Source organism: Calypte anna, chromosome 5A (genome assembly GCF_003957555.1).
Source record: "Calypte anna isolate BGI_N300 chromosome 5A, bCalAnn1_v1.p, whole genome shotgun sequence".
NCBI classification, from domain to species: Eukaryota; Metazoa; Chordata; class Aves; order Apodiformes; family Trochilidae; genus Calypte; species Calypte anna.
The window spans coordinates 3,398,287-3,425,377 of NC_044251.1; the positions used below are offsets into that span (position 1 = coordinate 3,398,287).

Genomic DNA, 27,091 nt, shown 5'->3' on the forward strand with positions numbered 1-27,091 from the left:
AGCGGGAAGAGCCTTTCTTGCTCCTGAGGCTCAACGAGCTGCTGGTCTCTCCATGCCTCGCACCAGAGTGAGCTTCTCTCTGTGGGTGTGTGTCCCCCCTTTATTGGCCCCCTGGTCTAGCTCATGCCCTCATGCCTGTCCTAACCAGGCACAGGTGGACTCACACCCACTCTTTGGCAACTCGAGGCACCTGGTTTATCTTGTTTCTCTACAAATCTCAACCTCCATTCTGTCTCTAAAAGCTCCTTCGAGCTCATATAGTTCCTAAAAATGTTATTCCATTCTTCCTTTCAGCAGGACCCAGAGTCCTTCCTATCCACTCATTCCTCCTATCCACTCTTTCCCTCCAAATTATGCAGCCCTTCTGCCTCCTGTCTCTGTCAGGAAATATTTTTTTCAAAATCCAGGAAAAGAAAGAGGCATGTTTTTATTTTAAACACCTTTTTTTTTGTGTGTGTGTGTGTGTGTAAAGTGCTTAAGCCAACAGGTCAGAGGGCTATCAATAGTAAAATCTGATTTAGATACAGCATTTTATTGCTACCCTTTATTTAGTGTGTACCTGGTTTTACCTGAGGAAATGAGATGGTAAAACACCTCACAAATGTATTTATGAAGACAGGAAGAGAGCAATGAACAATTTGTTTATTTGTCTTATTGTATCAGACTAAAACCTTGCACCAATCTACAGCAATTTTATTTCTGACTCCTTATGAAATAGAAAGGCTTCTCCTTTCTGCCTCCAACAGATCCTAAGCTTCTGGGAAGTTTTACTCACTGACAATCAGTGGCTTTGTGTGCACATTTTCATACATATATATATATATGTATATATAGGCCTCTATTTAAGCACACAGAGCCAAGACAAAGCGGATTCTCAACTTCAGGAGTCTCAGTGAGCTGCATCTTTCATCCTCTGCCACTCCTCATGGGTGTGTAAATGGAAATACTGTGAACTACAACATCAGAACTCACTTTGCACTCATTTTGCAGAGAAATAAAAGTTTTCATAAATAGTATTTTCGGAAGACTTAGGAAAAAATTGCTAAAAGTTTCCTGACCTTCTACCTTTCAGTTTTCCAACAAGTTTTGTCAGTAACACCAGCTCAAAGTAGGTGCTGATCTCCATCAGCAATGAGGATCATAGAATCATAGAATCCTAGGGGTTGGAAGGGACCTCGAAAGATCATCTAGTCCAACCCCCCCTGCCAGAGCAGGGCCACCTAGAGCACTTCGCATAGGAACGTGTCCAGGCGGGTTTTGAATGTCTCCAGTGAAGGAGACTCCACGACCCCCCTGGGCAGCCTGTTCCAGGGCTCTGTCACCCTTACAGGAAAACAATTTTTCCGGATATTCAACTTGAACCTCCTATGCTCCAATTTACACCCATTACCCCTTTGAGGCAGTACAATCTCGAACTGTTGGTGCCGAGCAATTGTTGATAGAACGGTTCGACCATGGGCCCTGGGCTAAGCGCAAGGACAGCTCTGCGTAAAGCAACTTTTGTAACTGCAGGGACCAGTACGTTAGAACACTCGAAGGTTAAGGAGTAAGCAAGACGATTAGATTAAGGGACTCGGCACGATTGTTATGTCTACAAAGAAGCTCAAATGTGTGAAAGACAAGCTTTGTTAGTTAATTGTTGCTAAATGCTTTGTAGCCAATCAAGTTAAAACGTGTGTAACGAGATGTAGAAATCACCAATCAGCAATATGTATACGTGGCATTAGCTCTTAGATTAGTGTATAAATATCGCCTTCTGATTCAATAAAGTTGGACATTTGTTTGCATCAAACTGAGTCTCCGTCTCACATCTGTTTGCATCAAACACCCACTGCGACACCCCTTGTCCTATCACTGGTCACCACTGAGAAGAGCCTAACTCCATCTCCCTGACACTCACCCCTTACATATTTGAAAACATTGATGAGGTCACCCCTCAGTCTCCTTTTCTCCAAACTAAAGAGACCCAGCTCCCTCAGCCTTTCCTCATAAGGGAGATGTTCCACTCCCTTAATCATCTTAGTAGCTCTGTGCTGGACTCTTTCAAGCACTTCCCTGTCCTTCTTGAACTGAGGGGCCCAGAACTGGACACAATACTCCAGGTGCGGCCTCACCAATGCAGAATAGAGGGGGAGGAGAACCTCTCTTGACCTACTAACCACACCCTTTCTAATGCACCCCAGGATGCCATTGGCCTTCTTGGCCACAAGGGCACAGGGACAAACTTTGTCCATTTTTGAGCTCCATGATACAGAGATTACAACACCACCATTACAATAATACCTTTTTAAAAGCCCAACATGGACTCTATTAAGACCAAACCCAGAAGAGAGGTCACTGATCTCAGTGTGGCCTTGCTCAGGTGTTCAGTTCCCCCAGGGCTGCATGATTTGTTTTCTCACCTTATATTAAAATTGAATGGATTTCTTCTTGGATCAGACAGCATTTCTGCCATGCAGGTTTCCACTGCTTCAAACAAGAAGATCCTGGCTCATTATCAGAGATCTCCCATGCTATCTCAACCTAAAGGTTAATTACCTTGACTTCACCAACCTTCCCAAGTGCTGTTTACAACAGACCAGTGCTCTCCAGACACATGCAGCAGAAACCAGTGTATTACACCAGCTCCTACCTCCAATTTCAAGTAACTGAGCTTAAAAATTTTGTGTTGACTGATCCTACTTAGCAGAATTCAGAGCCATTAACTCATGTGCTGCATGACAGGGTGTCCTGCCAGTAACATCCTGACATGTGCTCAGCCAAGGAGAGAAGAGAAAAAAGTCCTTGCAGTGCAGTTAGCAGAGGAATAATGCATGACTTGGGCAATTGCTGTCACCCAGCAGTGGTGTGTATGAAGTGCAAAGAGCATTTTCATGTTTGGGAGGAAAGAGTTTTAAAATATTCAGCAGTCACTGTCAGCTTCATCTCGTTCTCAGCCCCAGGGAAGGGGCTCCAATGCCCCCTTGCCAGGAAGGCTACTTGGCAGCAGCTGGAGTGGGAGCAGCAGCAGGAGGCTCCCAACAAGGCTGTGAAATAAAATGCTTATTCAAGAGACAGCACAAGGGCTGGTTTGCTAAGTGGAATGAAGCACCTCACCCTGCAGGAGCCCTTGGATCTCTCCACTGAGCAGCTGGGCTGCACTTTCCTCCTATCAGTAATAATAACAAGAAATTAAAAATAAGGATAGCAAAGGAAAAAGAAACCTTGAGCTTGCAAGCTGCATCAGGTGGACTCGATGCTCCTGCCTCAATTTCCCCCCTCCTCCTCTCCCACCACAGCTCCCCCCCTGCTTTTGGCAGGGCTTGCTGGGGGGCTGAGATGCAGGGCTGCTCCGTATCCAGGCAACGAGCATCCCTGAGGCTCTGCAAAGCTCTGCAATGCACAGGAGGAGCAGCTGGGGCAGGGACTCCCCCAGACATGACAGAATACTGGAGAGAAGGAGCTTTTCCAGTTCTCAAGAATGAAGGCAGAGAGCAAAGCAAGATCTCAAGCTACCCTCTGCCAATGAAAGCCCATTCTCCCTGGGATTCCCAGTTTTCCCAGCACAGCTGGCTGGGAAGGTGCCAGGAAGAGCCCACAAAACTCCCTGTGACTTTTTCCTTTTATTTCTCAGTGTTGTGAATGTTCTCACCTAGATCCACCTCCTCCCACTGCAGGAACTTTCCAGGTTTATTAGCAACCCAGAAGCAACACTCTCAATTCTCAGAGCTGTGTTTTGGCCAAGTAAAACCTCCCAATGGCCACGCACCCATCTCACCAGGCTTCAGAGACGGGCTGTGGGAGGAAAGGTCAGCTGAGAATCAATGATCCATCCATTCTTACATTCACAAGAGGAAAAAGTTCTTCACCAGCCAGGGGATAAAACTCCTCATGGCAAGGAGGTGAGTGGGAGCGTCACCACAGACTGCAGTGACATCCAGATTGCAGTCACAGTGCTTTGGGCAGCCTTGGTCATGATTCCCTGCCCCACTCTCCTCCTCTGTACAGCTCTTGTTACAAAGATTGGGATGCTCTCACTTTGGCAGAGGTTCAGAATTTGAGGGAAGACCAAAGAAGACCAGGAATTAAGCAAGCTATGGGCAAAAGCCCCCACAAACCTCATCCCTGAGCATTTTCCATTTAAAGATGACCTGCAGGCCACTTGACATTCAAAATCTTACATTGCAGAGGATGAAGCTATTTGGCAGAGAGCTGGGAGTATGCTTATAGAGCTTCTGTAGCATTCAGCTGCCTCCCAAGCAGTTGTTGGGGCTGCCATAAGGACATTGCATCGTTGAAAATACACAGGAAAGAATGATTGTTAATAAAAGAAATTAATGGCAAATTGCTGCAATAAGATGCTCTGATTCCAACCAGGTTTAATTCCAAGAAACCCTGTGTCTAGTATGAAAAGAGGTCATAATGTCCCTCTCCCACCTTATTTGATGTTTTGTCATCATTTGAGGCTTTCAGCCATTAACATTGCTCAGGAGACAACAGCAGAAAGCAAACACAACAGAGAGTTTCCCCTTTCTTGTTGTCACAGCACTGATTTATTACTCAGAAAGGATTTTTTCCTTTCTTTCACCATGACTGGAAAGGTTGAGCAATCACTATCTAGGGGTTCATGAGATGCTCAGAGCAGGAATCCCTCTTTAAGGAGCTTGGGATGGCTCATGGCTCCTGCTGTAATCTCAGCTCCTTGCTTCTGCCTTCCCTGCTCTCTTAGCAATTTCTGTAGCTTCACTGCCTTGGCAAAAGGATTTTTTTTTTCCCCTTCTAGTAGTGACAGCCCCTGTAGGAGACTGCCCAGTATCAAGTTACTCATTAAAAGAGGTAAAAACTACCTCCCTGGAATAAAGTGTCACCTCCAGTTGAACTCTGGGGAAATATAAGGGAAAAATCAGCACACTTTTGCTCCTTTGTGAGCAGTGACTTGGAACATCAGCAAGAACTGCCCCACGTGTCCATTATCCAGGTGTCCCCAAAGTGATGAATTCATAGCACACAATTCCCACAGCTAATGGGAAGGGCAGCTCCAGTGCCAGCACAACAACCCCTTTGCAGCACAGGGGGTTATTGCCAAGCCAACTACACCAATTTACAGCAATTTCCATAAGAAATGTGAGCTGAGACCTGGACACCAGGAGTTCAATCCCAGCTCCCCCATGATTCACTCAGAGGGAAGGCAAAGGGCTCTAACTTTTATATTTAACAAGCTTGCTCCTAAAATAACCATGCACATATCAAGACTGCTGTGTAGCACATAAATCACAGAATCTGCTGAGTTGGAAGGGACCCATCGGGATCATCAAGTCCAACTCCTGCCCCTGTGTGCACCCCAAGAATCACACCATGTGCCTGAGAGCATCATCCCAACGCAACCTTTAGAGTCTTTCTCTCCCTAACACATCCTTTTAGCAAAAAGTCCTGTGCAACACAGAGTCATAGAATGGTAGGGGTTGGAAGGGAGGTCACTTGAGTCCAACTTTTTTCCCCTGCCAAAGCAGGGCAGGTCACACAAAGCCACATCCAGATGGGTCTTGAGAGTCTCTAGGGATGGAGACTCCACCACTCTCTGCCCAGCCTGTTCCTGTCCTCCATCACCCTCACAGTAAAAAAGTTCTTCCTCATGTTGAGCTGGAACTCCCTGTGTTCCAGTTTGTGTCCACTGCCCCTTGTCCTGTCACAGGGCACCACTGAAAAGAGACTTTCCCACTCTTCAGATATTGATAAACTTTTCTAAGGTCCCCTCTCAGCCTTCTCCCCACCCAGGAGCCCCAGGGCTCTCAGCATCTCCCTATAGGACAGATTTTGGCTGTTTTAGGAGATGTTGGTTTAACAGGAAAAAGCAGGAAAGATAACAGGAAAAGCAAGGAGACAGCAAGCAGGGGGCTGTGGCAAAGCCCAGTTGCCTCCAAAAATCTGGAGGCAGAGGAAAGACAAAAGGAAGAGGGGAGAAAGGGAGAGGCAGAGATGTGGCACCAGGACAGAGCTGGAGCATGGAGGTCCTTGCTGAGACAAGGAGTGCTCCAGATCAGAGGTGACAGCAAAATTCAAGGGGACAACCTTAATCCTGACCTAAGAAACCACTGAGAGCTTCAGAGCACACTTCAGCAGAGCCCCTACCACCTCCAGCTTCTTTAGGACCTACAACTTCAGACACCCATTTAAGGTCTTTGGAGAAAGGAGGCCAGATGGCTGAGCCCATTGCAAGACCAAACTCTTCTACCTGGTGCTAGAGTGTGAAAATCCATCCCTCCTTCAGAAACTAAACCCAAAATGAGCAGCACTGACAGACACAACAGAACACCTCTGATGAAGAAGGAACCCAGAGTGATGCTGACAGATTCCCAGAAGCAGTAATGAAGGATGTGCCTGGGACAGCAGCCCTGAGCAGTGCCTAAAAACCTCTACAACCCTGCTGAGACCCCCCCAAAGCCCTGCACCCAGCCCTCCCTGCCTGGGGAGCATACTGAAACCAGTTCTGCACTACAGCCTGGGTCCCAACTCTAAAAATTCCCTTCCAGCATCTCTTCCCTTTCCAGCCAAGCTCAGACCTCAAACCTGGAGGCACCTCCAGTCTGTGTGTAATGGGCTCTGCCCCAAATTCCTCAGCATCAGCATCATTTGGCATGGGGAGGAGGGAGCTGCTCCCTGGGGACATGGGATAAAGGCAGGAGAAGCAAAATATTATCCTGGGGAGGCTTCAGAGAAGCTGTTGCTGGGGCTGAGGGTGGGCATTTAAATCCTCAGGGACAACAGAAAGGAGAATCAGTGAAAAAACTTTTAATGCTAACTGTGAGCACTCACACTTTTATTCCTTGATGTGCAGGGGCTCAAGAGGTGGATGGGAAAAGAGGCACCAAAAAAGCCCCAGCCAAGAGGCTACCTGAAGCTAAAAGCAACAAGAGCCACTCCCCAGCCCCAGCAAGAGTAACACCCTCATGGCTGTTTTCCTGCCAAACCATCCCTGAACTCTTCCAGCAATAGAGCACAAATTTTACATCAGCAAAAACCCAAGAAAAATTCACCCTGCATCAGAATCATCAGAAAGAATGATGAGATTTGGTTGGGTGGTGACAAACAAAACCCAGAATGGGGAAGAATCACTTCAGTTTGCACTGGAAGATTTTTTTTTTCTTCTATTTCTTCACATCAGCTCCCCAAAGTTTTGCTCAGTCTCAGATGAAACTTGATATTTTTACATCTCCTAACTGAAAAACCCCCCAAAATGCAGCATCCTCTCCCCTCGAGCACCACACCAAACAAACCCAACCCCCCCTTTTTATAAAACGTTTGGATCAAATTTTGATAGGAAAACATGGGTTTCAGTTTTAAATGTTGAAAGGATCAGCTTTGGCATTTCTAAACCAAAAATATGTTGCATTAAAAAAACTGGGAGTGTTTTGATATTTACAAATACACGTGGAGCCCTTTTGTTGACTGAAACTGTTTGCATAAACTTGATTTTAAAAAGATTTATGGGCTCTGAAGATCTGGGGGGGGGAAAAAAAAGGGCTTTTGTAATTAAAAAATCATAAAAATGATCTGAATTATCTGCAGAGATGTGATTTACAGACTTGACAGCTGATTTTTTATGCACAGTTTCAGCTGCTGCACTTTCCAACAATTCCCATTAGTAGTGATCAAAAAAATAAAACCCCAGCAGAAGCCCAAGATCTCAAACAGCTCAAGTAGCACATCCAGCTTTCTACACCTAATGCTCAGGACTACTGAGTGCTCCTAGGGATTTATAGTGCTAGTCCTAAACATCTGGGTTCAGATTTACACTGAACATTTCAGGTTTTCCAAATGAGTCATTGCCAGACCAACCAAAATCACACTGTGTGTGCAATCACACAGCACCTGCAGGATGGGCAAGGGATCAGACCCAGCCAGCACGGGGTTAGGAAGGGCAGGTCCTGTCTGACCAACCTGATCTCCTTTTATGATCAGATGACCCGACTGGTGGATGAGGGGAAGGCTGTGGATGGAGTCTACCTGGACTTCAGCAAGGCCTTTGACACCATCTCCCACAGGATTCTCCTGAAAAAGCTGTCAGGCCACAGCTTGGACAGGAGCACCCTGTGCTGGGTTAGGAACTGGCTGGAGGGCCGGGCCCAGAGAGTGGTGCTGAACGGGGCTGCATCAAAATGGCGGCCGGTCACTAGTGGTGTCCCCCAGGGATCAGTGTTGGGCCCAGTGCTGTTTAATATCTTCACTGATGATTTAGATGAGGGGATTGAGTCCATCATCAGCAAATTCGCAGATGACACCAAGCTGGGAGGAAGTGTGGATCAGCTGGAAGGCAGGAGGGCTCTGCAGAGGGACCTGGACAGACTGGAGAGCTGGACTGATTCCAACGGGATGAGGTTCAACAAGGCCAAGTGCCGGGTCCTGCACTTTGGCCACAACAACCCCATGCAGCGCTACAGGCTGGGGACAGAGTGGCTGGAGAGCAGCCAGGCAGAAAGGGACCTGGGAGTCTGCATTGACAAGAAACTGAACATGAGCCAGCAGTGTGCCCAGGTGGCCAAGAAGGCCAATGGCATCCTGGCCTGGATCAGAAACAGCGTCACCAGCAGGTCCAGGGAGGTGATTCTGCCCCTGTACTCAGCGCTGGTTAGGCCACACCTCGAGTACTGTGTCCAGTTCTGGGCCCCTCAGTTTAAGAAGGATGTAGAGGTCCTGGAACAGGTCCAAAGGAGGGCAACCAGGCTGGTGAAGGGACTCGAGCACAGGCCCTATGAGGAGAGGCTGAGAGAGCTGGGGCTGTTCAGCCTGAAGAAGAGGAGGCTCAGGGGAGACCTCATTGCTGTCTACAACTCCCTGAAAGGAGGTTGTAGCGAGGTGGGAACTGGACTCTTTTCACAGACGACCTTCAACAAGACAAGAGGACACAGTCTTAAGTTGTGCCAGGGGAGGTTTAGGTTAGATATTAGAAAGAATTTCTTCACGGAGAGGGTGATTAGGCTATGGAATGGACTGCCCGGTGAGGTGGTAGATTCTCCGTCCCTGGAGACATTTAAAAAAAGACTGGATGTGGCACTCAGTGCCATGGTCTAGCAACTGCTCCGGTGGGTCAAGGGTTGGACTTGATGATCTCTGAGGTCCCTTCCAACCCGGCTAATTCCATGATTCTATGATTCTATGAAAAAGCAAAAAAAAAAAACCCCAAAAAACCCAAAAACCCAACTAATTTCATTACTTTTTTTTAAAGCCATCACTGATCCCCTTTTTCCTGGGATGGAGATTTGTTGAATATACTGATCTTTAGGAAACCTGTGGTCATATTAAGTCAACTTGGAGACTCAGAGCCTTATTGTACAGATTTTCAGGTATTTTAAATGATTATAAATTGTATTCATGTCACAGTGGCCCAAACGTGGTCTTTAGTTTTGAACACTTTTTTATTTTTGGCAGGAGGCAATGGAATTGCAGGATGCCAACTCCTGTTTCCAATCAGTTCAGTGAGAGTTTGGCCCTCAGTGCTGCTACCAGATAACACACAAAACTGGGAGATGGAAAGGGAAATGGAAAAGCAAAGGCAGTTCTGGCAAGAGATTCCACTTTCCAGTAACATGACCCAGAAACTGAGCCAAGACAGCTAACAGCCCCAAAGGTTGTGATAAAAAAGGAGCTTCATTCTGAGATCTAGCTTCTTAAGCATGGAATTAGAATATTAAAAAAAAAAAAAGGACAAACTGATTCCTTTCCTCCTTGTTGACCAAATACTTGGGGGAGAAATAAATTAGAATTGGGGGCATTGATTTTAGGCTCCTCGAAATGCACTCGTGGGTGGATTTTGCAGCCACAAAAGTGATAAATGGTCCAGTTTGAGGAGTCAATGACAAATTCTGCAGTGGTCACCCGGATTGAACTGGGGGTCCATTTGTGTCTCTGCAGCACCAGGTCAGTAGGGATGGCCAAGCCTGATACCCCACTCATGGCTGCAGAATGGGGGAAACCAGTGGGTCAGGTAGCCACCAGCTCCAACATCCTCCTCTCAGCAAGATTTGCCAGGGAAAAGTGCCAGGAACAGTTTGAGATGGCTCTTGCAGAACAGGCAGTTCCCAGGAAAAGCTTTTCCTCCCAGGAAAAGTGCCCTCCTCAGGGACTGCCTGGTGCCGTGCAGCAGGCGGCTCCTTGGTCTAGGGGGATGATTCTCGGTTTGGTCCTGCACTTTGACACAACAACCCCATGGGGAGCTCCAGGCTGGGCACAGAGTGGTTGGAGAGCAGCCAGGCAGAAAGGGACCTGGGAGTTTGGATTGCCAGGAAGCTGAACATGAGCCAGCAGTGTGCCCAGGTGGCCAAGAAGGCCAATGGCATCCTGGGCTGGCTGAGGAAGAGCGTGGCCAGCAGGTCCAGGGAAGGGATTCTGCCCCTGTGCTCAGCTCTGGGGAGGCCGCAGCTTGAGTCCTGTGTCCAGTTCTGGGCCCCTCAGCTCAGGAAGGAGATTGAGGTCCTGGAGCAGGTCCAAAGGAGGCAACTGGGCTGGTGAAGGGACTCGAGCACAGACCCTATGAGGAGAGGCTGAGGGAGCTGGGGGTGTTCAGGCTGGAGAAGAGGAGGCTCAGGGGAGACCTCATCACTCTCTACAACTCCCTGAAAGGAGGTTGGAGCCAGGGGGGGGTTGGGCTCTTTTCCCAGGCAACTCTCAGCAAGACAAGAGGGCAGGGTCTCAAGTTGTGCCAGGGGAGGTTTAGGTTGGACATTATGAAGAATTTCTTTACGGAGAGGGTGATCAGACATTGGAATGGGCTGCCCAGGGAAGTCGTGGATTCTCCGTGTCTGGAGATATTTCAAAAGAGACTGGATGTGGCACTCAGTGCCATGGGCTGGGAACTGCAGCGGTGGTTCAAGGGTTGGACTTGATGATCTCTGAGGTCCCTTCCAACCCAGCCAATTCTACGTTTCTATGATAAGGTGGGATCCAGCCTGTCCAGGCTCCTATATCCTTCAGACCCTGAAGCCAGGAGTATCCCAGCCCAGCTGGAAATTAGCACCTGGTGAGTGCTGGGAGCTCTGAAAATAAACTTTCCACAAATAATGAAAGGAAGGAAGTTTATGCTGCTTGAAAATGCTTCTTTGGGATTTATTTATCCTGCTGAGGGATGCTGGTCCCCTCACACGTGTGCTGTGCTCCACTTTTTCAGAAAAGGGACAGCTGTGGACAGTCCCCTGGTGAGCTGGAGACCTCCAGATGCACAGGAATCCACTGCCCCTACACGTCCCCTTTCTTGTCATCCACCATAAAATGCCACTGTGTCACCTGGACCTTACAGCTGGGGCCACATCTGCTAAAACCAGCCCTGAACATCCATCAGAAGGCTGTCCTTGTATCTTATAGAATAGAATCATGGAATTATGGAATGGTTTGGGTTGGAAGGGCCCTTAAAGCTCCCTCAGTGCCAACCCCTTTCCATGGGCAGGGACACCTCCCACCAGCCCAGGTTGCTCCAAGCCCCATCCAACCTGACCTGAGACACTGCCAGGGATGGGGCAGCCACAGCTTCCCTGGGAAACCTGGCACAGGGGCTCAGCACCCTCAAATTAAAGAATTTTATATTAATGCCTATCACAAACCTCCCCTCTTCACTGGCACAGGATGTGCCAGCTCTGTCAACGAATACAATGTCTGCCAAGGCTGCAGCTCCCATCCATTAGCACTGGAAAATGTCATTTTACCCAGGACAGCTCAGCCATCACATTCTCATTATCTTGACTCTGCCCAAGCCTGCCCAGCAGCTGCCCCACACGTGGGCTCTGCTCACAAAACAGATTCAAGCTTTTGCACTAAACAGACACAGCAGGGCAAGCAAGAAACCTCGGGCTTTCCAACAGGTTTTAAGGGCGTTTAAGAGCAATAAGAACCTTTTTCTATTCTGCAAGTTTAAAACCAAACTGCTTTTCCATCTACTTTTTTTTATGTCAGATGAATAGAGGTTTTTTTCATGGGCAGCTTTGCATGGGAGTAGAGGGAATGGGGACTTTTATCACCCCAATATCTGCTAGAGGGCCAACACAGCAGAACAGAAGTAATCCAAGAGGATCCTGGACTGAATTGATGGTCACTTTTTCAAGTGATAGAGGAACAAAATAGGAGAGATGCTGGATGTCAGGTTAGACATCAGGAAGAATTCTTTCATTTGATGGTGCAAAGCCTGGTGGGCTTCCACTACTGTTATCAGAAGTTATCAGAAGGGAAGATTCTCTCAGAGACTCCTTATTTAGAGATGGAAGAAGAGCTCAGCTTCTTCAAACTATTAACTCACAACCTGAAGAAAAAATGAAAGAAAACTAAAATTTTCTCAATATGGTATCTGTTTCCTTTGATCAATGCAGCCTGCATTTACAGGCTTTTACAAAAACACCCCAAAACACTGAACCTTTAAGAAGTCCTTACTCCATTTTCCCCAAATTGTAGTCCCTTTAGAAGTTGTCAAGTTGGTCAACATTTTAAAAGGGAAAATGTGTCCCTTGCCAATGAATAGTAATAATAATAAAGAAATAATGATGATGATAATATCAAATAATTAATTTGGGGGGGGGAAAAGGTTTTTCTAGAAAGCATTTTCCTTTTTTCCACTTTTGCAATCACCCCTCCCCATAACACAGATAATCATGACACATTTCTGGTGGTAAATGAGCCTCAAAATTTGTTGCTGCTTTTTCTGAGAGTGGGGTTTCTGTCTGCTTTCATGGAATAGATGATGCTGAGTTGGAAAGGGACCCATCAGGATCCTCAATCCCAACTCCTGTCCCTGTGTAGGGCCCCCCCAGGATCACCCCATGTGTCTGAGAGCATCATCCCAATGCTGCTTGAACTGGGGCAGGTTTGGTGCTGGGACCACTTCCCTGGGGAGCTTCTGCCACTGCTCAGCTGCCCTCTGGGGGAAAAACCTTTTCCTGGTCTCTCACCTCAACCTCCCCTCATTCACCTTCCTCCCATTTCCCTGAGTCCTGTCCTTGGTCACAGGAGTGAGGAAATCAGAACCTGCCCCAAATCTTCCCCTGCAATGAGGTCACCCCTCAGCCTCCTTTTCTCCAGGCTGAACAATCCAAGTGACCTCAGCTGCTCCTCATCACTCACCCCTTCCAGACCCTTCACCATCCTCCTTTGGACACTCTCCAACAGCTTGATGTCTTTTTTTTTCTTTTTTTTTTCCAGAAGCCTGCAACATTATCAGTTGATGAACAGACTTTTATAGGGAGAATCAGAGGGGATGGCAGGCACAAGGAGCACTGCTAAAGGCTGTAACCCAGTTCCTGGGACAAGAAGAAGAGCTGGCTGTCTTCCCAGCTCCCAGCCCTATGCTTTTGCCACTCTGGACTCTGCTTTCTGGAGTCAGAGGCTTCAGCTTTATTGATGCTCATCATGCTCCAGCTCTCCTGTTGCACAAGCCACTAAGTGAATTTGTCTGGAGGTCAGATTTAATTGGAGAAAAAGGGCAGTTTCTCTTCATCAAGAAGTGCTAGTTGCACCAGGAAACAAAAAAACCCAAACATCAGGAGTGTTTTCAGTCCTTTTTCTAAGCTGTACATATTCTGACCCACCCCCGTAGCCTGGGGAGGTACTGGGGAGTCTTTGCTGCATGCAGTCCTGTTTCCTTAGGGCTGAAAATGTTTCAGCTGCCTTTGGGAATAATTGGACTATGGTTTTCCTCAGCAATGGACTTGGTCATTGGCCAGAGGGAGAAAAAAACTGGTGGCCCAAACTGATGCATGGCACATCAGCAGAAATGAATAGAGCCTCAGCAGGGAGCAGGAGGTTCAGGTCCCTGCAGCCACATTTCTCCATCTAACACAGGACAAGGAGGGTTTGGCACCATCTCATAATCCACGTGTTCAGGCAGTGGGTAGGAAGGAAAGTCCCAGTCCAGGAGCACTGGTTTAGTCCCAGCTCTTGATGCTTTTCAATAAAATGTATGGATGTGGCACCCTAGGATATGTCCCAGTGTTGGGTTTTTTTTTTTGGGTCTCTGGGATCTTAAGAGGTCTTTTCCAACAATGAGTGTGATTCTGTGGCCACCACAAGACAAAGCTCTGGTGGAAATACCTTAAAATTTCAGGTATTGAAAGAGGGAAATCCTGGTAGGGAACACCCTGGGAGGAAAAGGCAGGATCCCCTTAGAAGAGTCCAGGTGTGCTTGCACCAGGACTGGAAAAATGATTTTCCTTTCTTCATTCACAATCTATCATTTCTCCAGCACTGGAGAAATGATAGATTGTGAATGAAGAAAGGAAAATGCTTTCTATAAAAAATTTTCCCCCCCCAAATTAATTATTTTATATTATCATAATTATTTCTTTCTTATTATTACTATTCATTGGCAAGTTACACAGAGGAGACACTTTATGCCTCTGCACCTGGAGTATTGTGTCCAGTTCTGGGCCCCTCAGTTCAAGAAGGACAGGGAAGTGCTTGAAAGAGTCCAGCGCAGAGCTACTAAGATGATGAAGGGAGTGGAACATCTCCCTTATGAGGAAAGGCTGAGGGAGCTGGGTCTCTTTAGTTTGGAGAAAAGGAGACTGAGGGGTGACCTCATCAATGTTTTCAAATATGTAAGGGGTGAGTGTCAGGGAGATGGAGTTAGGCTCTTCTCAGTGGTGACCAGTGATAGGACAAGGGGTAATGGGTGTAAATTGGAGCACAGGAGGTTCAAGTTGAATATCCGGAAAAATTTTTTTCCTGTAAGGGTGACAGAGCCCTGGAACAGGCTGCCCAGGGGGGTCGTGGAGTCTCCTTCACTGGAGACATTCAAAACCCGCCTGGACACGTTCCTATGCGAAGTGCTCTAGGTGGCCCTGCTCTGGCAGGGGGGGTTGGACTAGATGATCTTTCGAGGTCCCTTCCAACCCCAAGGATTCTATGATTCTATGAAAAATTGAAAGGTGAGGAGGATTATTACCAAGCTCAGGATGCAGGGAAATGCACAACAATATCTGCTCCTCTCCTAAGATCTGAACAACCTTTGCTATCCCAAGATCACCCAAACCATGAGGAGAGCCTCAGCAAAACCTTTTGCTCATACCAAGACTGCAGACATGCACCCTCTCCTTCTGCCCACATCTTCTACAAAAGAGCAACTTTCAGCAAGGAAAAAAAATAAAAAGGCAACTGTAAAAAATCAATTTTTAGAAAGAATGTAGCATGATGCCATTTTCCTTCCATGGGAAGTGGTATCCCCAAGTGGAGGCTCAAACAATAACCAGCCTAGCAGGAGGTGCAGTGAGAAGACAACTTGGAGGGGGGAGAAAAAATTATATCTCTGTGTATTCCCTGCTGGCCCTCACCCTCCATTTCCTCTGGGATTTCTTTGTGACTGCACTGAAAGGGGTCAATAGCTCCCAGCTTGAGAAATGCAGCTTTTCAAAGAACTATCAGCAGCATCTGTATTTAAAGCATGCTTTTTACTTTGCAGTGTGTCCCTCCCCCCCCCCCCTTAGCTAATGTAGTGATTTTAAAAGCCTGCAGCAAGATAAACTTTCAGGGAAAAGCAAAAAGGGCAGGGCAGAGGAGAACAGGGACCTTTCTGCTTTGGTTTAGTGACAGTGTCCCTGGAAAAAAGCAAAGCAGGGACTGGGAATGCAAACTGGAGATAATCTGAAGTGCTACAAATCCTTCAGTCACCACCTCCCCATCCTATAAAGGATGCTTCAAAACCCACATGAAGCAGCCAAGCACCAACCTGGGGAAGAAAACCTGATTAAAAACAAGAGGGAAATTAGCACTGGGCTCACTGAACACATCAAAGCTTTCCAACTCCATTCTCAGTGTGTAGGAAATTCTGAGCTGACTAACACAGGCAACTTAGTCAGATTTCACTAGGCTTAATTAACTTGTCTTGCTAATGAAACACTGGGCCAATGGCTCAGTTTGCAGTTAGGCTTTCTATTTGAGGAATACTCCAGAAAAGCCCTAGCACATTAGAAGCAGGGATTTTTGGGGGGAGAGAGAAGAAGGAGGATTTCTCCTTGAGTTTCTCCTAAATTTCTCCTTGGGTACCACTGGAAGTGGAAGGCTGGAACATGCACAGATTTTCAGGACTTCACCTCCTCTTGCAGCCCCATCCATACATCCCACAGCAATCAGATTGCAGCTGCTCTCAGTATCAGGCTGTAATTTTTGATTCACTTTGGAAGAGGATGAATCCAAGTGCCCACACAGAGAGTTTCTACAGCTCAGCTGGGGCTGTGCTTCCCAGGTATAAAAAGGTCAAAACTCCACGCCTGTGCTTTAGAAACTGAGTAACAGTTCCAAACTACTAAAACTTCTCCATATTTAAGGATGAAAGGAGGTGAAATGTCACAAAAGAAAGCTCTGCTTTGTGTTGAGGGGAGGCAGATTAAATAAGACCAGGTTCCCATTTATCTGACTCCGTATCATTCTGGCTATCTGAATGGAGCCTTTCAGACAACAGCAGCAGAATCCCACGATATTCATTGAAGACAAGCCTGCAATTCCCAGATGGAAATGTGCAGTGGAATCTCCAGCAGCACCATGTAGAGCAAAAAAGCTCTTTTGTATGGTCCCTCCCAAACCATCCAAGGGAGAAGTCAAAACCAAGGTCAGTGAATGCTTCAGAACCAGAGCAATAAAATTGAAAATTGCCTCTCCCAGCCTCCAGCATGAGCAGCATGTGACTTTGCATTTCACTCCACTTTCCAACCAGACCATCTTTCTTGCAGGCATTCAAACATCCTCTGCCATGCCAGATCCTGAATTATAGAAAAAAAGCTCCTTGGAGCCTGAGAACTCTGCATTTCACAGCCATTGATGGGGTTGAAATGAGCCCTGGCAGATAAACCACACTCATGCTTGCAACTGGTTCAACACAATACAGCCCTAAAGCCTTCATGATACAGCCCAGGAAAAGAGAATCCTCCCATCTCCTACTATTAATTGCATCTGCAGTGGTCAGGGCTTGGAAGAGAAGTAAGCAGATTAATTCTGTCAGGCTGGGCAATAATCTCCAGAGGGGAGGAGGGAAAATCCCATCATTTAAAACAGGACTGGGAGACACTGCCCCTGTGCTCAGCCCTGGTGAGGCCACACCTCGAGTACTGTGTCCAGTTCTGGGCCCCTCAGCTCAGGAAGGATATCGAGGTCCTGGAGCAGGTCCAAAGGAGGGCAACCAGGCTGGTGAAGGGACTCGAGCACAGACCCTATGAGGAGAGGCTGAGGGAGCTGGGGGTGTTCAGCCTGGAGAAGAGGAGGCTCAGGGGAGACCTCATCGCTCTCTACAACTCCCTGAAAGGAGGTTGGAACCGGGTGGACGTTGGTCTCTTTTGCCAGACAACTTTCAACAAGACAAGAGGGCAGGGTCTTAAGTTGTGCCAGGGGAAATTTAGGTTAGATATTAGAAAGAATTTCTTTATGGAGAGGGTGATCAGACATTGGAATGGGCTGCCCAGGGAAGTAGTGGATTCTCCGTGTCTGGAGATATTTCAAAAGAGCCTGGATGTGGCACTCAGTGCCATGGTCTAGCAACCGCAACGGTGGTTCAAGGGTTGGACTTGATGATCTCTGAGGTCCCTTCCAACCCAGCCAATTCTATGATTCTATGAAAGATGTTCCATGCTAGGTGGGGATTAAGGGTTTGGTCTAAAGGGCTTCATCTTCTCTAGAGCTGCTTTCTGGGAGTCCTTGCCAGCAGAACTGCAGGGCTGTTCTGGTTGGGTGGTTGTTTTGGTTTTGTTTTTTTTCCCCAGGACCTGGAACACCTTGCCCAGTTGAAAATTCAATTATTTAAATAATTTCTTACTTAACCCCTTGCCCCCAACACACACATCTTTGTTTCATTTCTTCAAAAGCTTTCTGTTTAAATTAAGGGGTTTTTCCATATTAAACCAGAGGTCTAAGTATTGTTTTATTAATACCTCACTGGTGACATTCTTCTTTCTTTCAGCATACTCCTCCAGACCTTTAGCCTACATTCACTTCAACTACATGAACAGTCCTCACCCTCTGAAAGGACATTTTTTTGCTGAAAAAAAACCATTCCCCGTGCTGTAAACACAATGAAAGATTGGAGCTCTTACAGATATGTCAGGCAGAGGTGACAAAGCCCTTCTTGAGTCAATAGATGGAAAAAATCCTCTGCTCAGTCCTCTTCTTAGGAGGATTCTCTTCCTTACCTGTGTGCTGCTTCCAGGGGCCAGGAGCAATCCTTGCTGCCAGGAGCAATCCTTCAAGAAGGAGCAATCCCTCAAGAATTCAGGTGATGCTAAACATGCACCAGGCAGGTGCCTCGTTTCAGGTCCCTAGAAGTGTGATCCAGGCTGCTCAACCTGTCAGAAACAGCAAAGAAAAACTGGTAAGACCCCACACCTCCATCCTGGCATCCTGAGGAAAAGGCTGGATGTGGCACTCAGTGCCATGGTCTAGCAACCGCAACGGTGGTTCAAGGGTGGGACTCGATGATCTCTGAGGTCCCTTCCAACCCAGCCAATTCTATGATTCTATTAGACCCTACGAGGAGAGGCTGAGAGAACTGGGGTTGTTCAGCCTAAAGAAGAGGCGGCTCAGGGGAGATCTCATTGCTGTCTACAACTACCTGAAAGGAGGGTGTAGCCAGGTGGGGGTTGGGCTCTTTTACCAAACGACTTTCAACAAGACAAGAGGGCATGGACTTAAGTTGTGCCAGGGGAAGTTTAGGTTAGATATTAGAAAGAATTTCTTTACGGAAAGAGTGATCCGTCATTGGAATGGGCTGCCCACTGAAGTGGTGGATTCTCCGTCCCTGGAGATATTTAAAAAAAGACTGGATGTGGCACTCAGTGCCATGGTCTAGCAACCGCAACGGTGGTTCAAGGGTTGGACTCGATGATCTCTGAGGTCCCTTCCAACCCAGCCAATTCTATGATTCTATGATTCTATGATTCTCTCATCCTGCTTTTATCCACTTCTTCCCACTTAGGTAAAGATCAACTCCTGCTTGCACACCTGAAGGAGGTGAGGGGAAGCAGCTGAAGATGCTTCAGATTCACCAAAGCCCCTGAAGGCTTTGGTAAAGTCCTGGAGGAAGGCAAAATCTCTGCCTTACTTCTCAGTCCATTTAGACTGAGAATAAAAGGGCTTTGAGGAGAAAGCAGGAAGGGGACCCAGGACCATTTCCAGGAGAATAAGAAAGGGGAAATGTTGTTTCTCCTCTCAGGGAGAGTCAGCAGGGAAACAGAAGCAGACAGGAACACCAGGAAGAGATGCTCTAAGTCCCCCCTCAATGGCAAATCCCAGAACAGAGGTTGGAGTAGTGTGTGAAAAAAAAAAAAAAAGGTAGTTAAATGCTTAAGACATACACACCCCCCCTTCCTGTAGTGTATGCAACAAATATGGACACACGTGCTGATTCACTGTGATAAGAAGTACAAATGTACCCAGAATCAAAGAACTGCCATGCCTGGAAAGACCTCAAAGATCACAATGTCCAACCATCAACCCAGAAGAAACCCTAAATTATAACAAAACCACCATGCCCACTAGAGAATGTCCTGAAGTCCCTCATCTAGACAGTTTTTAATCCCTCCAGGGATGGTGACCCCACCATCTCCCTGGGCAGCCCATTCCAGTGTCTGCCTACCCTTTCAGTACAGAAATTTTTCCTAATATCTACTCTAAACCTTCCCTGCTGCAACTTCAGCCCATGTCCTCTGGTCCTGCCATTATTGACATGAGAGGAGAGGCCAACACTGAATGGAGGGAGACAGGAAAGAGTGAAGATAAAAAAAGAGGACAAGGTGATTGAGTGGAGAGGCAGGCAAGGGTGGGATGAAGTTACCAACAAAGTCAGGGGGAGGGTTCAGGGGGAGATGCTCAGGTGGTGAGAGCAGTAAGCAAGCAAAAGAAGGTAAATCAGAGCCTGGAAAGAGGCAGGAAAGGTCAGTGGGAAAGCAGGAGGGAGAAGGGCAGATCTTGTTGGTTTGCTCCATGCAGAAGTCAGCCAGACCCAAAGCAATCATTCTGCATGGGCTTCTCTCTGGGGAGCAGCACCAAGCCTGGATCTCATCCCCCCTGACAGCTCCAACCCAGATATGATGCTGGCACCACACCAATCCATTTCCCAGCATTATTATTTCTCTCCTCCCCACTCTACCTTGCTGCCTTGCTCTTGTTTTAAAAACCAAACTCTTTCCCCCTGCCCAGGCCCTTCAGCATCCCAAAGCCAATACCAAATGTCCCCATGCAGCACCAGGGAGCAGTAGTGCCCCCTCCACCCCCCTGCATCACAGAGCTGCTCCAGGGTCAAGATGGGGGAAGAAGGTCCTTGGTCCTTTCAGAGGAACTCCATCCAGCTGATCTCTAAGGTGCAGCAGGACATCTCAAGCTCCCCTTCTCTGTCATGCTCCCCAGAGATGACAGCCATGATGAGTTGAGATCTGTTTGTCAATGCAGAAGATGACACCACCACTAATGAGCTGGCTGGGAAGCAGAAGAGGAAATTCCTGCCATGCGGATGGGTATAAGCCCTCAGCAGCCCCCTGCTCCCCTTTCATACCTCTCCAGGATAAGGGAGAGGACTCAGAGGGACCCAGGAGCTGCATCTATCCTGAACCACCCTGCTGAGGAATGTTCTGCACCCTGGTTCTTCGTCTGACATGGACCAGAGGAGCAGCAGGGTCCTGGGAGCAGAGCAGGGAGGCACCAAACAGGTTCTCAGGCAGATGATCCCCCAGAGAAGAGCCATAAAGATGATCAGAGAATCATCCTGCAACATGAAAAGAGGCTGAGAAACTGTGTCTGTTCATCCTGGAGAAGAGAAGGCTGAGGGGAGACCTTCTGCCCATGTTCAGGACTTCCAGGGCAGCTCCAAAGCAGCTGGAGACTCCCTGTGTCCAAGGAGTCCCATGGACAAGACGAGGGGCAATGGGCACAAGGTGCTCCTGGGGAGATTCCATTGGAACACAAGAAGGAAATTTGTCCCCATGAGGACAGTCAGACCTTGGAATGGTCTCCCAGGGGAAGGGGTGGATTCCCCCACTTGGGAAAGTTGGAAGTCTCAGCTCCAGGGGGTGCTGGGACATCTCCTAGAAACAATAATATGAGAAGGGTTGGAGCAGGGCATCCTGGAGGTCCCTTCCAACCTCATCCTGGGATTCTATGAACCTTCTCCCTCCTGTGACACCCTGTGTTGAATGTTGTTTTTTTCCCACTTACTGATTCTTCCCCACTGACTCCTGCTTCTTTCTAGTAAAACACCACAGCTTGATGACAAAGTTTGGCTGCAGAATGCAATGGTTTGCAAGCTCTTGGTGGCCAAGAATTCTCTTGCACTGGTGAGCTGTGAGCAGGGGTGGGAAGATGTCCCTTCCAACCTCACATCCCAGGATTCTGTCTCTGCTGGACTCACAGACTTTCAGCAGAGCTTCACCCTCCTCTGGGTGCTCATTTTCCAGCCTCTTTCTACTCTGCACTACCTGGCATTTCAAATACAGACACAGTGACCCCACGCTGGAGAAGGACAAGAATTTAAGAGGTGCAAGGGCTTGCAAATAGAAACTGCAGACATGCAGATATTTCTGCACAGGACAAAGTGCCTGTGGTCTAATAGAAAGGTGACTGAACTGTAGAGAGACATTGTCAACCAGGTGCCTTGAGTTGCCAAAGTGTGGGTGTGTGTCCCACCTTTATTGGCCCCTGGTCTTGCTCATGCCCAATAGGGGCCTGTCCTAATCAGGCACAGGTGGACTCACACCCACTCTTTGGCAACTCAAGGCACCTGGTTGACAATGTCTCTCTACACTGAACACCATCCCAGTCCTTCCAGACATGTGGCACTGGGAAGTAACTCCCAGCCTTTGAAGGCAATGAGGAAAACTGTAAATAGAGATTAATTTATCCATGTTTGTAAAGTGCTGTGAAACCACAAGATTTCAAATGTCACAGGCAGATGCACTGAGAGTTGAAAAAATTTGATGGCATTTTTAGTACCATTTTTTTTTCTTTCCATGATGGAACAAGAGTGCTGGCTGTGTAGAATGAATCCCATTCATTTCCTATTGCCATTCCAGCTGATGCCCTCCTGTGATCAGAAGCAGAGAGAATATATTTAGGGTCACTAATCCTGTATTTTGTGTTCTCCAGGTGAGAGATTTCCATCATCTCTATTCAAGGGACATTATGAAACAGAAGATATCTCAGGTCATCTAAATCCACCTCTCAGTGGAGGACCATTCCTTTTCCCTCCCCCAGCTCTTCTTTGGTTCTATCTGATCCCACTGGGAGTCTCTGAAGCAGGGGAAATGTCCCCTTTTCCCTCAGCAGACCTCAGAAAAGCCTGACAGAGAATTCTCTTGGAGACTTGATGCTTGTGTAAATGATTTTTCATTTTAGTTACTGTGGTTCCTTTGCACCTGACTACAGCAAAAGCAGCAGAATGTGCAAAACCTGAAAAGGGCCAATAAACCTCTGGATTTTCTCCATGGTTGATGCAGAGGGACAGCAGCACCCAAGGACCCAACACTCCTTTAGCTCAGAATTTTTGAAGAAAAGTAGAGCTAGAAGACTATGGGGCATCTGGGTTTAATACATGTTTCAAAAATAAAAAATAAACAGAAAATAAAAAAAGAAACAGAAGCTTAACATGGAATTTCTCCTGGTCAGCTGCCTTTCTCCAGTCATTGCTGGCTGCTTTTGGAGACAAGACCTTGGATTAGACAAGGATTAGACCCAGTCCAGGATGCTCTCAGGTACCCCTTCCACAACACTGCCCAAAGAGACACACGTGGGGCTTTAGACTGTTGTTCCTGAGTTTGGTTTGGTTTAAGGGGTCCAACAGATTTTGATGGAATTACAGGGGACAGGGTTAATGTTGGTTTGTTTGTTTTTTTTTTTAAATCCAAGCTTGATCATGGCTTCCTTCTACCTTCTCCTACTTCAACATTTCTTTCCTTTGGGGTCCCAAGAGTGATTTCTTTTGCCAATTACTTTTTCTTTCATCCCTCTATACTTATATACCTATATTTTATCCACATGCTTGTTGTATAAAGACACTTCATCAAGCATGAGGAACCAGAGCTTGCACTCTCCACTGACACAGAGATTGGGAGGAACACAGAGTGTTCCCATTTAGCATTTTATACATCACAAATCATAGAATTAGCCGGGTTGGAAGGGACCTCAGAGATCATCCTCAGAGTCCAACCCTTGACCCACCGGAGCAGTTGCTAGACCATGGCACTGAGTGCCACATCCAGTCTTTTTTAAAATGTCTCCAGGGATGGAGAATCTACCACCTCACCGGGCAGTCCATTCCATAGCCTAATCACCCTCTCCATGAAGAAATTCTTTCTAATATCTAACCTAAACCTCCCCTGGCACAACTTAAGACTGTGTCCTCTTGTCTTGTTGAAGGTCATCTGTGAAAAGAGTCCAGTTCCCACCTCGCTACAGCCTCCTTTCAGGTAGTTGTAGACAGCAATGAGGTCTCCCCTGAGCCTCCTCTTCTTCAGGCTGAACAGCCCCAGCTCTCTCAGCCTCTCCTCATAGGGCCTGTGCTCGAGTCCCTTCACCAGCCTGGTTGCCCTCCTTTGGACCTGTTCCAGGACCTCTACATCCTTCTTAAACTGAGGGGCCCAGAACTGGACACAGGACTCAAGCTGTGGCCTAACCAGCACTGAGTACAGGGGAAGAATCACCTCCCTGGACCTGCTGGCCACGCTGTTTCTGATCCAGGCCAGGATGCCATTGGCCTTCTTGGCCACCTGGGCACACTGCTGGCTCATGTTCAGTTTCTTGTCAATGCAGACTCCCAGGTCCCTTTCTGCCTGGCTGCTCTCCAGCCACTCTGTCCCCACAAACAACACCAGAAGAGATGTAAAACAAGCCAGCTCCTCCTTACATTCTCCACTTTTTGGAGACAATTTTGGGAGCATTAAATACAACTGAAAGGGAGCTGTGGAGCTGGCATGAGCTTGACAGATGCTGAGATGAGCTGCACCAGAAAGGAACAGCTCAGCCTGAAACTCTGCACATTAAAAAAAGACATCTGCTTATTGTTTGGGAAGTGGATTTATTTCCACAGACAGCTTGCTGACACCCAGGAAGGCTGGGGAGGCTGGTGGAAACTGGCATTTTTTAACTCTCAGCAGGCATTCAGCATCCAGCAAATCCAGGTTCAGCCTCCACAGGGCTCCCCCCCTCCAACTTCTGGGGCCCCTGAGCCTTTGATGGAGACATGAGAAGAGTTCTGCAAAAAAAAAACCAAGTCAAGCACAGCTTCTGCTGCATTAAAAAGAAAAAAAAAACACCTTTAACAAGCAAGAAAAATTAATTAAGTGGGGAAAATCCCACAGGTTGGAAGAGCAGCTAAGGAATTATCTTGCTCTCAGGTTGGTAATGAGGACTAAACAACCCCACACAGACATCAGCAGCTTTATATGGGCTCATTGGCATTCCAGGGCAGATGCAAAGCTTGGCATTCCCAGGAGCAGCAGCTGCAGCTCCAGTTACAGAGCAGATCCTGGGCAAACCACAGCTTGCCCTGATGAAAACAGCATCCCTATGATGCCTGGGAATGAAAGGTACATTCCTATCAAGCAGGGGGGTTGGACTCAGTGATCTTTTGGGGTCCCTTCCAAGCCCTAACATTCTATCATCTGGCAGAACAACTTTTTCCAACAGAAATCATCCCCAGAGAAACTAGGTCACAACATTTAATGCCCCGAGGTTGATCTGACACACCTCCAAAACCTGTGTTTAGATGTTTAAGTACCTGTCTGGGAGAAAAAAAAAACCAAAAAAGAGATTTCTTCAGTATGAACAGCCAGCAGGTGTTCAGATGCCCACCCAAAGCCATGATCCAACACTGGTCACATCACCTTCTTCACAAACACTTCTGCCTGCTTGACTGTTTACACCACCACCATTCCTTTCTAAGAAAATAATGCAGATTATTTCCCTAAATTGGAAAAAATAAAATTGATTTGGGGTCAGGGATGAGAGTGGCAAAGAGTGACCCTGCCATGGTAACCACTGCACCAGGGGATGAGGCCAAAGATGCCAAAGATGCCCTGGAGCCTCACACTGGGCTGTGCCAAGCTAATGAAAGCTGTGCTTCAAAAATCCATTAACTTCCCTTGCTACTAGGGCTAAAGAATTTGCTCCCTCAACCCCCCAGAAAATAAAGAAAAACAGGGAAAAAAAGTAAACTACTGGCCACCTTTTGAAAAACATGTCTTTTGACACCTTCCTGCCTCTTTGTCACTAGCTGTGGCACAAGAGTCCCATGAGAACCAAGCTTTTGGCTGTGCAGAGGATGAAAGAACCCCCAGCCCAGAGAGCTTGCTGTCCAAAGAGACAAAAAGCAGGAAAAAAGGGAAATATTAGTATTCCCTTTGAAGCAGAAATCCAGAAGGATTCTCGTGGCAAAGATCAGCCAGGAGGCCAGAGGCAAAGCTGGGAAGCAAACATCTCCAGCCTCAAACCTATTGACTGCTCCTTCAGGATGGAGATGGTTGTTTTTCCCTTTCCCATCCTGCAGTTTCCTTGGAAGTTATTTCTTTTTACAGCTTGTCAAAAGTTCCCAACTACTGATGTGCCTCTCACTTCCAGGGGGAGGGGGGGGGTTTAGGGATTCTGATGCAAATGAGCAAGAGGAATTCTCAGCTGGCACCCAAAAACTGCTCCAAAGAGGCTCCTTTCCTCCCTTTAAACCAAACAGCAACTGTGGGTAGGTTTTTAATACAGGTTTTTAATACCTGTTTTTCATACAGGTTTTTAATATATCCAACCATGGGACCTTCAGCTGATAAACTCAGCCAGAATATACCAGTGCAGGTACTTCTGAAACAGATGTTTCATCCATTACCTGTGTGTTATCAATCAACACAGATGATACCCCTACCAGATGAGACAATAATCTTCCAATTAAAATGACTTCTTGTAAAGGTTTCACTAATTACCCAGCCTTACCAAAGGCTAACAGAGTGTTTTCCCACCATCTCATTCATCCAAATGCCCTCCATGCCCTAAAACTATTGGAAAAGGAAACCAAATGGCACCTCCCAAGCAACAGGATTAAATTACCTACCCAGAATTACCTATTACAGAAATATTCACATTAATACCAATTTCCAATCATTTTACATCAGCTTTTACTACTACTACTACTACATCATCATCTACTACTTCCTTACTTTCTCTTGGGCTTGAAGCATCAGTAGTGCATAAACAGCAACCCTTTTGTCTCTGTTTTTCAAGTTTTTCTTTCTTGTTTGATTTAGGAATTAAGCTTTCTGCCAGCCTGAACAGTTAATTTAGGTTTGCTGTTGCTGCTCTCTCCCTTCCCTTCAATAAAAGGTTGGCTGATCCCCAGGATACTGATATTGGGGTTCCTCTCTTAGCCCTGACAGTCTGCTTGGTTTGTATCACACTTTTCCAAGGTTTTTTTCTACCTCTTTCCTCAGATTCCCAAACTCAGGAACAACTTATAACTTCAGTAAACTTGGCTGACCAATACTTGTCCAATAATTTTTAGGAAGAACTCTCATATTTTTAGCTTTTTTGATCTGTTTGGTCTACTACCTGGCAGAAGGTTTGGTTTCACTGTTAATTTCTAGCTCTAAATTCAAATGGCCTGAAAAAACACCCAATCAAGGCACAGTTTTTAAGCCTCAAAATTAGGAAGGAAAACAAAGAAATTATCAGCTCCTGCTACCCTGCAGGAAATGCAACTACTCCAAAGACCATGAAACATGGTTTGGTATCCTGACCTGAAGGCAAATGTAAAGGAAAAATCCCTTTAAAATGACAACTGAAATTTATTATATTGCAGTTTACCTACTGACAGCAGTAGCTTTAAAACAGGCAGAACCCATGTAACATATATCTGGTATTTTCTTACAGATTTGGGTTTTTAGGTTTTAATCTCATGCAAAAGATTGCTACAGCTTTTCCTGTAGATCCCAGAATTCCAGAAAAATCCAAGGATGGAAAGAAAAGAGGCAGCACAGAGTATTTCCACATTAAAGATCTATGTCTGCTAATACCAATTCAAACATCTGCTGGCAGTGGGGTAGTTTGGAAAGGGTTTTATTCCCACTTGGGGAATTCAGTGTCCTTGGCTTGTTCCATCAGAGTGCCCTGGGCACACTCCTCAATGCAGTGT

The 27,091-nt window shown here is 46.8% G+C and overlaps 1 protein-coding gene across 3 annotated transcripts in view; it reads right to left on the reverse strand.

The window, feature by feature from the left end:
• TSPAN18 (tetraspanin 18) overlaps positions 1 to 27,091 on the reverse strand; it is a 134,396-nt gene that overhangs the window by 49,241 nt on the left and 58,064 nt on the right. For 2 of the 3 annotated variants that reach the window (XM_030452175.1, XM_030452176.1), the window contains exon 2: positions 18,126 to 18,278. The exons of the other annotated variant lie outside the window; for it this stretch is intronic. The gene's annotated coding sequence lies outside the window, so the exon portion shown is untranslated. The remainder of the gene's footprint in view (positions 1 to 18,125; positions 18,279 to 27,091) is intronic. 3 annotated transcript variants of the gene reach the window in all.